We start from the raw sequence: 12,557 nt of genomic DNA on the forward strand, positions 1-12,557 counted from the left end.
CTATATGCCGAGTATATCTCGAAAAATGTTTCAATATGCCACTAAACAAAAAATGTCTGAATATTGCCACAAAACAAATTTTCCAACTCAATCCTGCACCAATCACTGCCAGGCTGCTCGACCGCCTCTCTAACTCAGCCAATCCAAGCAGGCTTTTGATGCATGCAAATTATACAATGCTCTGGACCCAAATCTACACTGTCAAAAGCCTGCTCAGATTGGCCAGAGTCAGAGAGGAAGTCTATTACAGTAGAACCTTTGAACCTTTGCTTGTTGTGATTGACTCACTGTGGGACATACAGTTGCAGCATAGGAACGTTCTGTCTGATACAGCGAATATAGGCCTAAACCTATGTTTTAACTTCAAAATTAGGGGGTCGTCTTATACGCCAGAAAATACAGTATACAGTTTGAAATAAGTTTGCTAAAACATTCTTATAATGAGCACTGTAATAAGATTCTATAGTATCCACGTTTCTTTTTCATCAACTTCTTTTTTTTTTTTAAATATGGAACACTTCACGAATTTGCGTGTCACCCTTGCACAGGGGCCATGCTAATCTTCTCTGTATCGTTCCAATTTTAGTAGATGTGCTGCGGAAGCGAGCACTTTTCATCGACTTCTATGGACAAAGACATTAGAACATTTTTGCAGACCCAATTTGAGAGTCAGTTGCTACATAACATACATAATGCGACATCGGAGCAATTGGGAGACATTCACTAGAATAACTGAGACCTCTTAAAACCTAACAACGTCACGCCTTTATTATGATGCATTATTTCCCAGAACTGTGCAAACTAATATGAAACCACTGGAGTTGGATACACAGTTATCTGTTTGCAGTGGGCATAGAACAAAAAAGTGCAATTAAGATCCGCACAGGCAGAACACACAGCTTAACCAGAATACACAATTTAACCAGCAATATAATGAATAACTACTTCAAACAGGATCAAAAGGTTAACCTGGAAGAAAGTTGCAGGAGGTTCTGAAAGCAGCTTTTCCTCCGACGGGATTCGGCTAGGCTTGGGTGTTCCGTCGTCTCCATCTTCTTCGGTGTTAGGCTACTGAGGTTGTCTGGGACAGAAAGGCCTTCTGCTCCTGACCTAGAATCTGGTGATGAGTAGGGGTACCTACTCATCTTCCTTCTGTGGGTCCCCCTCCAATGGAGCTTTGTCTTTCGCTTCTACCCCTTCAGTGCCCTCAATGATCTGCTATAGGTTGTGGGGCTGAGAATCTCTCACAAAATACTTTTGGTAGAAGAAATGTGGTGGGCCTCGGCCTATGGGAATTTTCAGTTCTCTCCCTTTCACCACCTGCTTCTGTCCCCCCTGAAGGGGCCTCTACGGCATTCAGAACAGAGGGCGATGTGGACTGATGTCCTGGTGCTGGGCACTGCATACTCAGTCCAGTTCAAGGAGGTCATGATGGTGATTGTCCACCAGAGGGTCAAGGCACTCACCATCATTGGGGAGGGGGTCTTCTTAGGTCCCTGGGTCCCTGTTTGGGCTCCAATTGTAAAATATAATTCAGAGTTGTGGGATCACCCAGGCACTTATGTTTCTAAAAGCCACTCAAGGGGGTCTGAAGAAGCAAAGTAGCAGTGGAAAAATGATAAGTCAATCCAGCCAGGTGAAAGCAATGAAGGTAGGGCTCTGGGAGACGCCATGAGGGAGAAGCCAAAGAAGCTGTGACTCACTCCACGGCTCTCTCCTGACTGGCTCAGCTCATCATTTCTTCACTGCTACTCTGCTTCTTCAGACCCCTCTGTGGGGTTTTAGAAACACATTGCTTGGGGTGATCTCACAACTTGTGGATCATATTTTACAACGGAGAACCTGGACATGGAACAGTCAGTCAGCGACATTGTTCCCAAGCCTTTGGTCACCCTGTGTCCCTGCCTGCCTGCATGGTGATCACCCCATGGTGTGGGGATTTAAGAATTCCTGAGAATAAGTGATGACCAGCATCTTAATTTTTGTTTTGTCTTGTTTGGAGGCCACACCCAGTGGCACTCAGGGGTTACTCTTGGCTCTCTGCTCAGAAATCACTCCTGGCAGTGCTCAGGGGATTGTATGGGATGCCGGAGATTGAATCTCATTTTGGCCATCTGCAAAGCAAACTCTCTCCCCGCTCTACCGTTGCTTCAACCCCAAACATTTCTTTTCTTTTCTTGGGGTTTGGACCACACCCAGCAATGTTCAGGGCTTACTCCCAGCTTTGTGCTCTGGGATTATTTCTGTCAGGGCTCAGGAGACTATAATGGAGTACCAGAGACTAAACTTGGATTCCCATTGTGTAAAGGCAGTGCCCTCCTCGCTGCCTTCTCACTCTGGCCCACCAAGTAGCAATTTCTTAAACAAGAAACAAAATGCGAATGGAACCCCTCTAAAAGAGCTAAAAACTGGCCTTTCCTACTGCAGAAATGGTCAGAAACTCCCATGCTTGGTGTGAACGGGGAAATGGAGACATTGGCTGGGCAGGTCCCCAGTCGAGGCTGAGATAGCCAGGATGAGCCAGGATATTCTTCCCGAAAGGCAGAGTCATGGGCAAGTCCCAGTGAGGCAACTAACATGAGGCTTCACGAGTCAGCACCTTCAGGAGCTGGGAAATGTGGAACAGGCTCAGCCCTGCCAGCCAGTGGGGGACAGATAAAGACCCCAGAGAGGTCGGAGGGTGGGGAACAGGCTAGGGGCCCTGTAGGCACCTGAGTGGATAGTATATCAGAGGCCAGGTTGTCTGCACGCCAAACTCTTGCCTTAGCCAGAGATTCGGGGGCAGCAAACAACCTCAAACTCCAAACACCCCAGTTGCCATCAGCTGGGAAAGCAAAGCCCCCCCATGGGGCTGTCTGTCACACACTGTCCCTGGCAACAGTGACCAGAAACACACCACCGCCATCACCCTCACAATCGCTGTCATTGTGGCCTTGGGACCCAGCAAGCATCAGGTTGGCTCCAGTCTCTGCAGTTGGGGTTCAGCTGAGTTGGGGACAGTGCTTGGCTGGAAGCACGTGTCTTTGTTGCAGTCCGACTGCTGGTCACGGGCCTGCGTGGCAAGTCACGTGGTGTCCTGCTCCCTTCACAGTGCTCCGGTTGAGACAGCCCTGCTGAAATAAATCCTGATTTCATTTGAGCCAAATCATGGATTAAGCCTCCCCTGCAGGGCTGGGAAATCTTCCCAAGGGTCTTGGTTCCCCCAGCACCATATACATCCAGAGCCCCCCAGGAAAGCCCCCAGCTCATTTCCATGCCATTGAGGGAAGGAACCAGTACTTTTGGGGGTCCTGGCGGGGGCTGTGCTGGCCCAGATAAAACCCATGTTCTAAATCTGGTATTCCAGCCCCTGGATTGAAGCCCAGCTCCCCTCCTAGGATCAGCCCTGCGCGAATCTAATCAGCACATCAAGTCAGGCCCAGCACCGCCCTGAGAGTCTTGACTCCAGCAGCGCTGAAAGCCACAGAAACAAGGTTCACAGCGATGACCAGAAGCCCAGTGAGCTGAGGGGCCTCAGCCAGCCAGACAGGAGGCTGAACTCGCTGTGGCTGATTGTATCAGGAACAACTCCTGACCTCATTCCCACAGACATAGGGTTTTTTTTCTTTTCTTTTTTTTTTTTTTTTTTTTTTGTTTTGTTTTTAAGGCCACAGCCAGCGGTGCTCAGGGGTTCCTCCTAGCTCTGCACTCAGAAAACACTGCTAGCAGGCTGGGAGACCCTCTGGGACGCCGGGGATCAAACCCAGGTAGACGACATGCAAGGCAAAGGCTCTACTTGATGTGATATTGCTCTGGTCCCAGCCTCCGAGATTTTTCAAGGGAGGCTGCAAACCTGCAGTTTTGACATGAAAATTCCTGATTTTCAGTATCTGCTCAGATTGTTCCAAGGCCAGAACAGGTGAACTTACATGGTGTCTCCTATTGTGTATGTAAACATTTCCATGGGATTATTATGTTACTGATCTTACCCTGATCCGTGATTGTGCCCTACCCTAGGGTGTGACTTGGCATTCTGCTGATTCTGCTTCCATCCTTGGGTGGTACCTGATTTTGCTCCCACCCTAGGGTGGTACCTGATTCTCATGTATAAAAGCAAGGGTCTGTGGAAAGTGGAGGCTTTTTTCCTGGTGCTGATTCTGGTGCTGATTCTGGGGCTTTTGGCTTCAGCCTTATCCTCGGAATAAGCCTGACTGCCTGTTAGCTCTATACCTGCCGCATTCACCTCAGAACCGCCGGCTGAACTGGGTGGCAGATGCGTGGTCTGAGCTGGAGGGGAAAGACCTCATCCTCCATCCCTTCATAGTCAACCCCATCAAGGGCTGACTCGCAACAGTCTCCGAGTTTTGTGTTGTTTTGTTTTGTTGTGTTTCGGTCTTTGTTTTTGTGTTTGGGCCACACCCAGCTATGCTCAGGGATTCCTCCTGGCTCTGGACTCAGGAATCATTCCTGGTGGTGCTCTGGTTGGCCACGTGCAAGGCCAGCGATTTCCCTTTTGTCCAGACTATACTGCTCCAGAACCACTATGTTTTCTTAAATCTCATCTAAAACAAACAAACAAACTAGTGACAGATGTCAGTGCATACTGCAGAGCTCCAAATGAAAGGCCTCGAGCCAGTCATGGCTCTTGTCATGCTCTTGGGAAGATTAAAGACAGTATCCAGGGCCCAGAGAGATAGCACAGCGGCGTTTGCCTTGCAAGCAGCCAATCCAGGACCAAAGGTGGTTGGTTCGAATCCCGGTGTCCCATAGGGTCCCCCGTGCCTGCCAGGAGCTATTTCTGAGCAGACAGCCAGGAGTAACCCCTGAGCACTGACGGGTGTGGCCCAAAAACAAACAAACAAAAAAAGACAGTATCTAGTTCTGTCCCAGGAGCCCCACCTGAAGCGACAACCCCCCATAACTGAATCAGCCCCAAAGCCAAACATTAAACGAATGAATGGATGGAGAGACGGTGAACCCATGAGGACCTGGTGAGCTGCCCGCGGATGGGGGTTTTGGCCAGAGAAGTGGCTCTGTGTTCTGTGGACATGTGTTCTATGACACTGCGATTTTGTGCTTTGCGGCCATGTGTTCCATGGCTGTGGCTCTGTGGATGAGCCATTTGGCCCGTGGCTATGGCTGTGGCTGTGGCATTGTGGCCCGTGGCTGTGGTTCTGTGGACATGGCTGTGTGGCCCGTGGCTCCATGTGGTTCATGGCTATGACTCTATAGTTGAGCTCTGCCTGTGCTCTGTCCTTCAGACCCTCACTGCGCCCTTTACCGGTCCTGCCGCTGGAGGACCAGGACACGTGCAGGAAAGAAGCCTCGTCGCTTCTCCATGGTGCTGGTGGCTGGAACTCTTAGTGCAGCGTGCAGAGGCAGCTGCTGTTAGTAGAGGCCTTTGGATCGGTCCTCACATTGCCTTCTACTGAGACGTCTCTCTATCGGTTCCTTTGGTTTTCCTGTTAAAAGATGTTTCCCCATCGCCTCCTCATCTGGCTCTTTCCCCTCCTCTTGGGGGTGGGCTTTGTTTTTCCCAACAAAGGCCACTCAGGCGACCTGAAGGAGGAGCTGCCATCTTGGTTCGCGACTGGCTTGTGGTGAGCAGCTAGCGGTGTGAGATTCTGGCCTGTTCTTCCTTCCAACTGCATGTGGATTATTTTCCACATTAAAATTGCTGCTGGGCCGGTCTCTTGTCTTATCCAGATTCGGGGCATAGGGATCCCTCTCCCTCTGTGGGGATTGTGGAACGCACGACCCACCATTCAACAGCTGCAGAGGCCACCATCCAGATAGTCACAGGGGTCACCCATACCTCTTTGCTTGATGTTTGATTTTAGGGCCACATCAGTGGTGTTCAGGGATGCTTCTGGCTCTCGTTTGCTGGGGAGGGTCACCCGGGCCAGTCACAGCCCCTGCTTCCTCCCCCTTATCTTGCTTCCCAAGGGTCAGCTCAGACTCAGCGGGGCTCGTGGCCAGGGAGTCCCTCACTTCAGCCGACAGTTTCCTGTCCCTTCTGAGAGCAGGTTGGTTAAATGTGACCCACAATGAGCCCATGTTTCCCCGTGGGGTCCCACCTGCAGGGGCGGAGCTGTCAGGGAGACTCAGTTTCCAGGCAGGAGCTGATGTCCTGGAAAGGAGTTCAGCTGGGCTCAGGGTGGGGCTGACCCTGGTTTAGTGCTGGGAGGTAACACATAGCACCCCAAATCTCTGGGGAGAGGCAGTCGCCATTCTGCCCTGGGCGTGCCTCACAGCTCGCATGTCTACTGCAATGCAGGCAGTCCTGGGGCTTAGGGTTCGAGAACCTAGTTCCTCAGCTCAGAAGGAGCCGTCAAAGCAACATCCTTTTCTTTTTCAGCATCTTGAAAGCCTTTTTATTGAAGCTGGCAGAGAGATTGTGCCACAGCTAAGGCGCTGGCCTCGCACAAGGCCACGCCCAGCTTGACCCCAGAAGTCATCCCTGAGCACTGCCGGGTGCCCGTTCTCTCCCTGCTAAACCCCCAAATCTTTCTGACTTCAATCTTACCAGCATATGAAGGGCTGGAAAGAGGGACCAAGTGGCCACACCTTGCATGTGGGAGGTCTGCACAGGGCAGGGACTGGCCCTCAGCCTCCCTCCCACATACTCACACAATAAATATCACCTCTGCCCTAGTCCCCTTCGCACTCTCCGGCTGGTCCTGCTTTTCCAAATTCCCACGAGCTAGTCATGGTTAACACACGTGCTCACCACGTTTCGGACAGGGGCAAACAAAAACACACCCCAAACCCTGCAAGGCCAACCTGGAAGAAATATGCAGCCAAGTGTTTCGTCAAAGGGAAAGAATTCCAGAAGAATCCATAGACCCCATGCGGAATGATGTTGGCCAAGGTGTCTCCCTCCCCATTACCAGGTTTGGAGGTGCGTCTCCTGACTCACTGCTGTGACTTGCTGACCTGGTAGAAATGGGCAGAATGAAGCAAGCGGTGACAAGGACACGCAGCTAACGCCCTCCACAGACCGGAAGTGCAGGGATTTCTACGGGGAGCCACCTGGAATTGACTTCTGGTGTCTGGTCCACGGCCCGGAGTGCTCAGGGCCTACTCCTGGCTCTGTGCTCGGGATTTCCTGCTGGCAGGAGGTATAGATAAGGGGTGTCAGGGAGAAAACTAGGCAGAATGCAAAGCAAGGCCCTCCCCTCTGTCCTGCAGCTCCAACCCCACAAAGGGGAAGTTTGCCTTTCAAAGAACGGGCTCCATCTCCAGCTCTTTCTGGCTGCCTTGGCCGGGAGAAGCCATCCCATGGATCCCATCAGGAACACGGTGAACGGGGTGGACGGGGTGGCCGTTGTGTGTCCAGGGCCTGGCAGGTGTGTCTGTCCCCGGGTGCTTGCGCGCTCTGTGCTGGGGGGGCCCAGCTGGAATGACAGCACCATGTGGCCGTGGTTGTGGGACCTCAGCGGTGTGTGAAGGCACCAGGTCCAGGCCCGGCCAGAGCCATGAGGGAAATGGCAGCTGTCTCTGGGGCCTTCCCTGTGTGGGGCATAGTCTGCGTGTGGTAGTGCTCTGGGGACCGCGTGGTCCAGGGTTTGAGCCTCGGGCTCCCACATGCAGAGTGTTTGCAAGTGTGTTGTGTGCGAGTATGCAGACTCCAGTCTTCTGAGCCTCTGTTGTGAAGTTGTTGGGTTTTGTTATTATTATTATTATTATTATTATTATTATTATTATTATTATTTTGGTTTTTTGAGTCACACCTGGCAGCCACTCGGCACTTACTCCTGGCTCTGCGCTCAGAAATCGCCCCTGGTAGGTTCAGGGGACCATATGGGATGCCGGGGATCAAACCCAGGTCCATCCCAGTAACATGCAAGGCAAAGGCTCTACCACTGTGGGAAGTTTTAAAAGGATTTCAGAGTGACAATTCAGACACCCAGCAGGTCTTTTGTGTGGTGGCCTTTTCTCCCTCTTTCCTCCCACTCTCCCTCTTTCCTTTCTCCTTCCCGCATCTTTCTGGCTGGTCTGTTGATGGCCAGAACCTTTCTGTTCCCTGATGCCCCTGAGGTGCCCGAGGTCCCCAGGGCTTGGTACAACAGGAAACCCTTCCTTGGCACATCTGTTACACACCCTTGGGTGGGGACTCCGCCATTACTCCTGCAACATCAGGCCCTTCCCTGATGGGGCAGCAGAGGAAGAGTCAAGATTCTTTCTAGGTCACCTTTACCCCCCCACCCCCTCCCACCCAGCTCTTTCATCAAAGGAGTCCTTTGGCACGAGCCGGGCCTGACCGGAGACAGGGTCGGAACATAAGGAATGAGCCTGGCACGTCAAAGATGAACCGCCCTCCCGCTGCAGCTGGTCTGGCTGCCTCCCCGACCTAAGGGCTGTGGGTGATTGGGGGACTGGCAGGCCACCACACCCCCTGGATACCACAGCGGCTTTCCTCCTGACCCCACCCATGCCCGCAGGGGACAAGTCTCTTTCTGGAGACCCAGCAAGGGTGACAGGCAAGATTTGCCTCAGCCCCATCCAGACCTGGAGGGTGGAAAACTCCTACCCACAGAGGGGCTGAGCAAGGCTTCCTTCCCCCAGTGGTTGACTCTATTCTGGGCTTGGCAGGAAAGCCGGGGCTGACCCTGAATGGGGTGACTCAAAGTTGTAGGCATCTCTGCCCCTCCAGCCCTGCTGCAACTGAGACTGCTAATAACAGGGTAATCTGGTGCAAGAGGGGTGACTCAGGGGCCAGGCAGGAGGGCAGAGGAGCAGACACCCCACCTAACCAGGGGAGCTCTGAAGCGCACATGTTAAGTGGGTTAAATGCCTTTGCCTTGCGATAGCTTGGGTCCCTGGAACTAGCTAGTAATTTTCGTGTCAGACTCGTTAAGTCATGAAGAGGAATAGAGGGGAGGGAGGGGGGCAGAATTAGTGGCCTTGACTCTGCCAGCTGCCCCACCCCTCTTCCAGCCTGTGGGATTTAAGCAGTTTATTGATTGATTGATTGATTGATTTTTGGGCTACACCCGGTGATGCTCGGGGGTTCCTCCTAGCTCTGTGCTCACAAATTGCTCCTGGCTAGCTCTGGGGACCATATAGGATGCTGGGATTCGAACCAGAGTTGATCTGGGCTTGGCCACATGCAAAGCAAATGCCTTACTGCTGTGCTATCTTTCCAGTACCAGCCTGTGGGATTTAACTTATCCCACCTGCCTGCCTGCCTCTGGGGCTGTCCCTGGGTGCACTCGGTCCTGATGTGACCACAGCAGTCGCCAGATGAGCAGGAGACTGTGGTGAGAGAAGCGCTTCTCAAAAAAGCATGAGCGGATGACTGCCGCCTCTCATCTTTCTTCTACCTCTGGACCAGACGGTCACCACAGAGCCCTAGTCGCCTGTCCTCCTGCGAAAGACATTCACATGCTCTGTTTGTTCTGGAATGGAGTAGGAAGAGTCCCTGAGTTGGCTCTTGGCAGGTCTTACAAGGCTCTTAGGCCTGTCAACATTTTACCTAACAGACAGGCCTTACTTTTTTGAGGTTTGTTTTTGTTTTGGGGCCACACCCAGCAGTGCTCAGGGGTTACTCCTGGCTGTTTTCAGAAATCACTCCTGGTATAGTCTTGGGGGACCCTGTGGGATGCCAGGGGTCAAGCCCAGGTCAGCCACATGCAAAGCAAATGCCGTCCCTGCTGTGCTATTACTCCAGCCCCCCTTACTTTATTTTATTTTATTTTTTCAAAACTTTAATTGATTGGCTGATTGATTGATTGATTGATTGACTTGGGGGCCACATTCACCATTGCTCAGGGATTACAACTGGTCTGTATTCAGAAATCACCCCTGGCAGACTGGAGGACCATATGGGATGCTAGGAATGAAACCGGGATCCTCTTGGGTCAGCCACATGCAAGGCAAATGCCCTACCGCTGTGCTATCTCTTCGCCCCTAGCTCCCTTTATTTATTTGTTTGTTTATTTATGTACCTATTTATTCATTTATGGTTTTGGGTCACACCTGGCGGCGCTCAGGGGTTATTCCTGGCTCTGTGCTCAGCACTCAGAAATCACTCCTGGTTGGCTCAGGGGACCATATGGGATGCCGGGATTTGAACCACTGTCCCTCCTGGGTTGGCTGCGTGCAAGTCAAACACCTTACCACTGTGCTATCTCTCTGGCCCCCAGCCCCCTTACTTTTAAATCAGCGATTAGTGGCCTGTTTACAAGGCAGTGGCTGGAGCCATAGGACACCAGGGAGGGCACTAGCCTTGCATGCTGTGGACCTGGGTTTCGTCTCCAACAGCCCATATGGTTCCCTGAGCTCCTCCAGGTGTGATCCCTGAGCTCAGGTTAGCCCAGAGCACCTCGAATTTGATCCCATGTGCTTGGGTCCCCTGCCACTGTGGCCACTATTCTGAAAGTGTCGTGGAAGCAAAGGACCCCATGCTCAGCACCACTTACACTGGGGGCATGCTCGGGGGCTGCAGGTCCAGTGGAAAACAAGGGTTCTCCCTGCTCATGTATATTCCAGGAGTCTTTGGAGGTCCTTGCAACCGACTAGACTGTCTGTGGCCTGTCTTTAGCATAAACTCATTGAGAATTTTGCATGTTCTGCAGTGCAGTCTGGGACCAGGATGTGGGGCACATGCGTGAGCAGGAACTCAAGAAGTTAAGGACACAGCTCAAGGACCATGCAGTGGGTTGGGGAAGCCCCAGTAGTAGCCCAGCTGGGGCCTGGGCACTGTTGAAGCCAGCTGAGGGGTCTGATGGCTGCTGGGGGCAGACAGAGCAAGGGCATGGGTAGGGGGCATCCCTAGGGCACAAGCGTCCAGTCCTGCTGTTTCCTTCTGCACCCCCACTTAGTCCCTCTGCTGACAAAGCCACAAGGCCAGCAGCCAAGGGAAAAGTGGCCAGTCAGGCTCATGGCCCAAAGCAATGAAGACAGAGTGAATGGATGGATGAATGGATGGATGGATGGATGGATAAATGGATGGATGGTTGGATGGATGGATGGATGGATGGATGGATGGATGGATGGATGGATGGATGGATGGATAGATGGATGAAGGCAGAGTCTGGAAGTGAGGACTGGACAACCGGTCTCGGCTGTCCAGGGGACACTCACAGGTCCCTCTCATTCAGGGGGTCCTAGGCAGGGAGTGGCTGGTCCCAGGACTGCTGCTCCCTAAAAGACTCGGGTCTGTCTGCCTTGCTTCACTGAGCTCTAGGAGTTCTCACCTGCCCCAACAGGGTCCCCAATGCTGCAACAATTTCCCCAGGCCACGGAGGTGTTGCGTCTTTGTGAACCCCTTGGGGGACTTGTGCTGCCTACCAGCTGAGCTGGGCTCTGTCTCACACAGTGTCCAAGGCCAGTCAAAGCTGCTAGAAGGTTCGACGTTCTGCTGATGCGCCAGCACCGGCTCTGGCCTGCTGGCCTCTGGACCTGGGCCTACAGCTGTGCCCAGGAGTGGGGCACAGAGGGAAATTGGGAAGGAGAGAAACACTGTCCCCTGCCAGGGAGCAGCTTGGGGTGTGCTTAGGCACCCTCAGGCCTCCATTCCCCTCAGATCCTTAAGGAGGGCCTGGCTCTTTGTTTTTCCTCTACCCTCAAGTCTTGCCTGCCTTCCTGAGGCTTTACCTCACTGACAGAAAGAACTGCTTTGAGCACTGACCAGAGAAACCATCCACTCTCGCTTCCACCCTCTCTCTTCACTCTTCACAGCCTGGCCTCGGGGCCCTTCATGGACTTGTGCTGGTGGCCCACAGTCCCCTCAGGAGCTGGGGGTGGGGAACAATGTCAGCAGGTGGCACCAACACCCCTCAGGTAGCTGCTAATGTTTCCTCTCCTCATGTTGGATCTTCAAGGCCAAACCAGTTCCATTGGGGCTGACTCTGTGGAAATGGCTCCAGAGCAAACGCCACCCAACTCTGAGGAGACAAGCTGGCATCTCTCTCTCTCTCTCTCTCTCTCTCTCTCTCTCTCTCGCACGCGCGCGCGCGCGCACACACACACACACACACACACACACACACACACACACACACACACACACACACACACGAGGCTTCAGCCCAGAGTCCAGTCAGGCTCAGTCCTGAGCAGATGGGCTGGTCTGTCTATCCATCACTCAGGTCATCCAAATACACTCTGTCTGTCTGTCTGTCTGTCTGTCTGTCTGTCTGTCTGTCTGTCTGTGTCTGTCTCTCTATCAGGCCATCCTGAATAGATGAGACTTGCTGGTCCATCTGTCAGTCAGCCTGTCTGAAACAGACCTTCACTCACTCTCACCAGCCCCAGAAACCTTCAGAGAGTGAAGAGCCCCTGGGCTGGGGCTGACCATTCCCTTCCTCCATCTCTCCCATGCTCCCTGTCTCCCTGCACTCCCTTATCCTCTTCTCATACGCCTGAGGGACTCTCCTCTCCTCTCCTCTTCATACATCCTAGGGACTCTCTGGATCTTTATCTTGGAGCTGACAGGGCACTTTCCCCCATGGTGCTGGAAGGTAATCAACTCCCCAGAAGCTTCCAGAGATGTGTCCTATCTGAGTTACGCCACACATTACCTCAGTAACAACAACCCTGTGAAAATGTCTAGGCTAAAGCTGAGTGAAGGA

The 12,557-nt window shown here is 52.6% G+C and overlaps 1 non-coding gene across 1 annotated transcript; it reads right to left on the reverse strand.

Annotated features, from left to right (window-relative positions):
- Positions 1–503: 503 nt before the first annotated feature.
- On the reverse strand, positions 504–610 carry LOC126023487 (U6 spliceosomal RNA). The gene has a single exon (XR_007500605.1). It is a non-coding gene; the product is annotated as a U6 spliceosomal RNA (small nuclear RNA).
- Positions 611–12,557: the final 11,947 nt, after the last annotated feature.

Source organism: Suncus etruscus, chromosome 11 (genome assembly GCF_024139225.1).
Source record: "Suncus etruscus isolate mSunEtr1 chromosome 11, mSunEtr1.pri.cur, whole genome shotgun sequence".
Taxonomy (NCBI): domain Eukaryota; kingdom Metazoa; phylum Chordata; class Mammalia; order Eulipotyphla; family Soricidae; genus Suncus; species Suncus etruscus.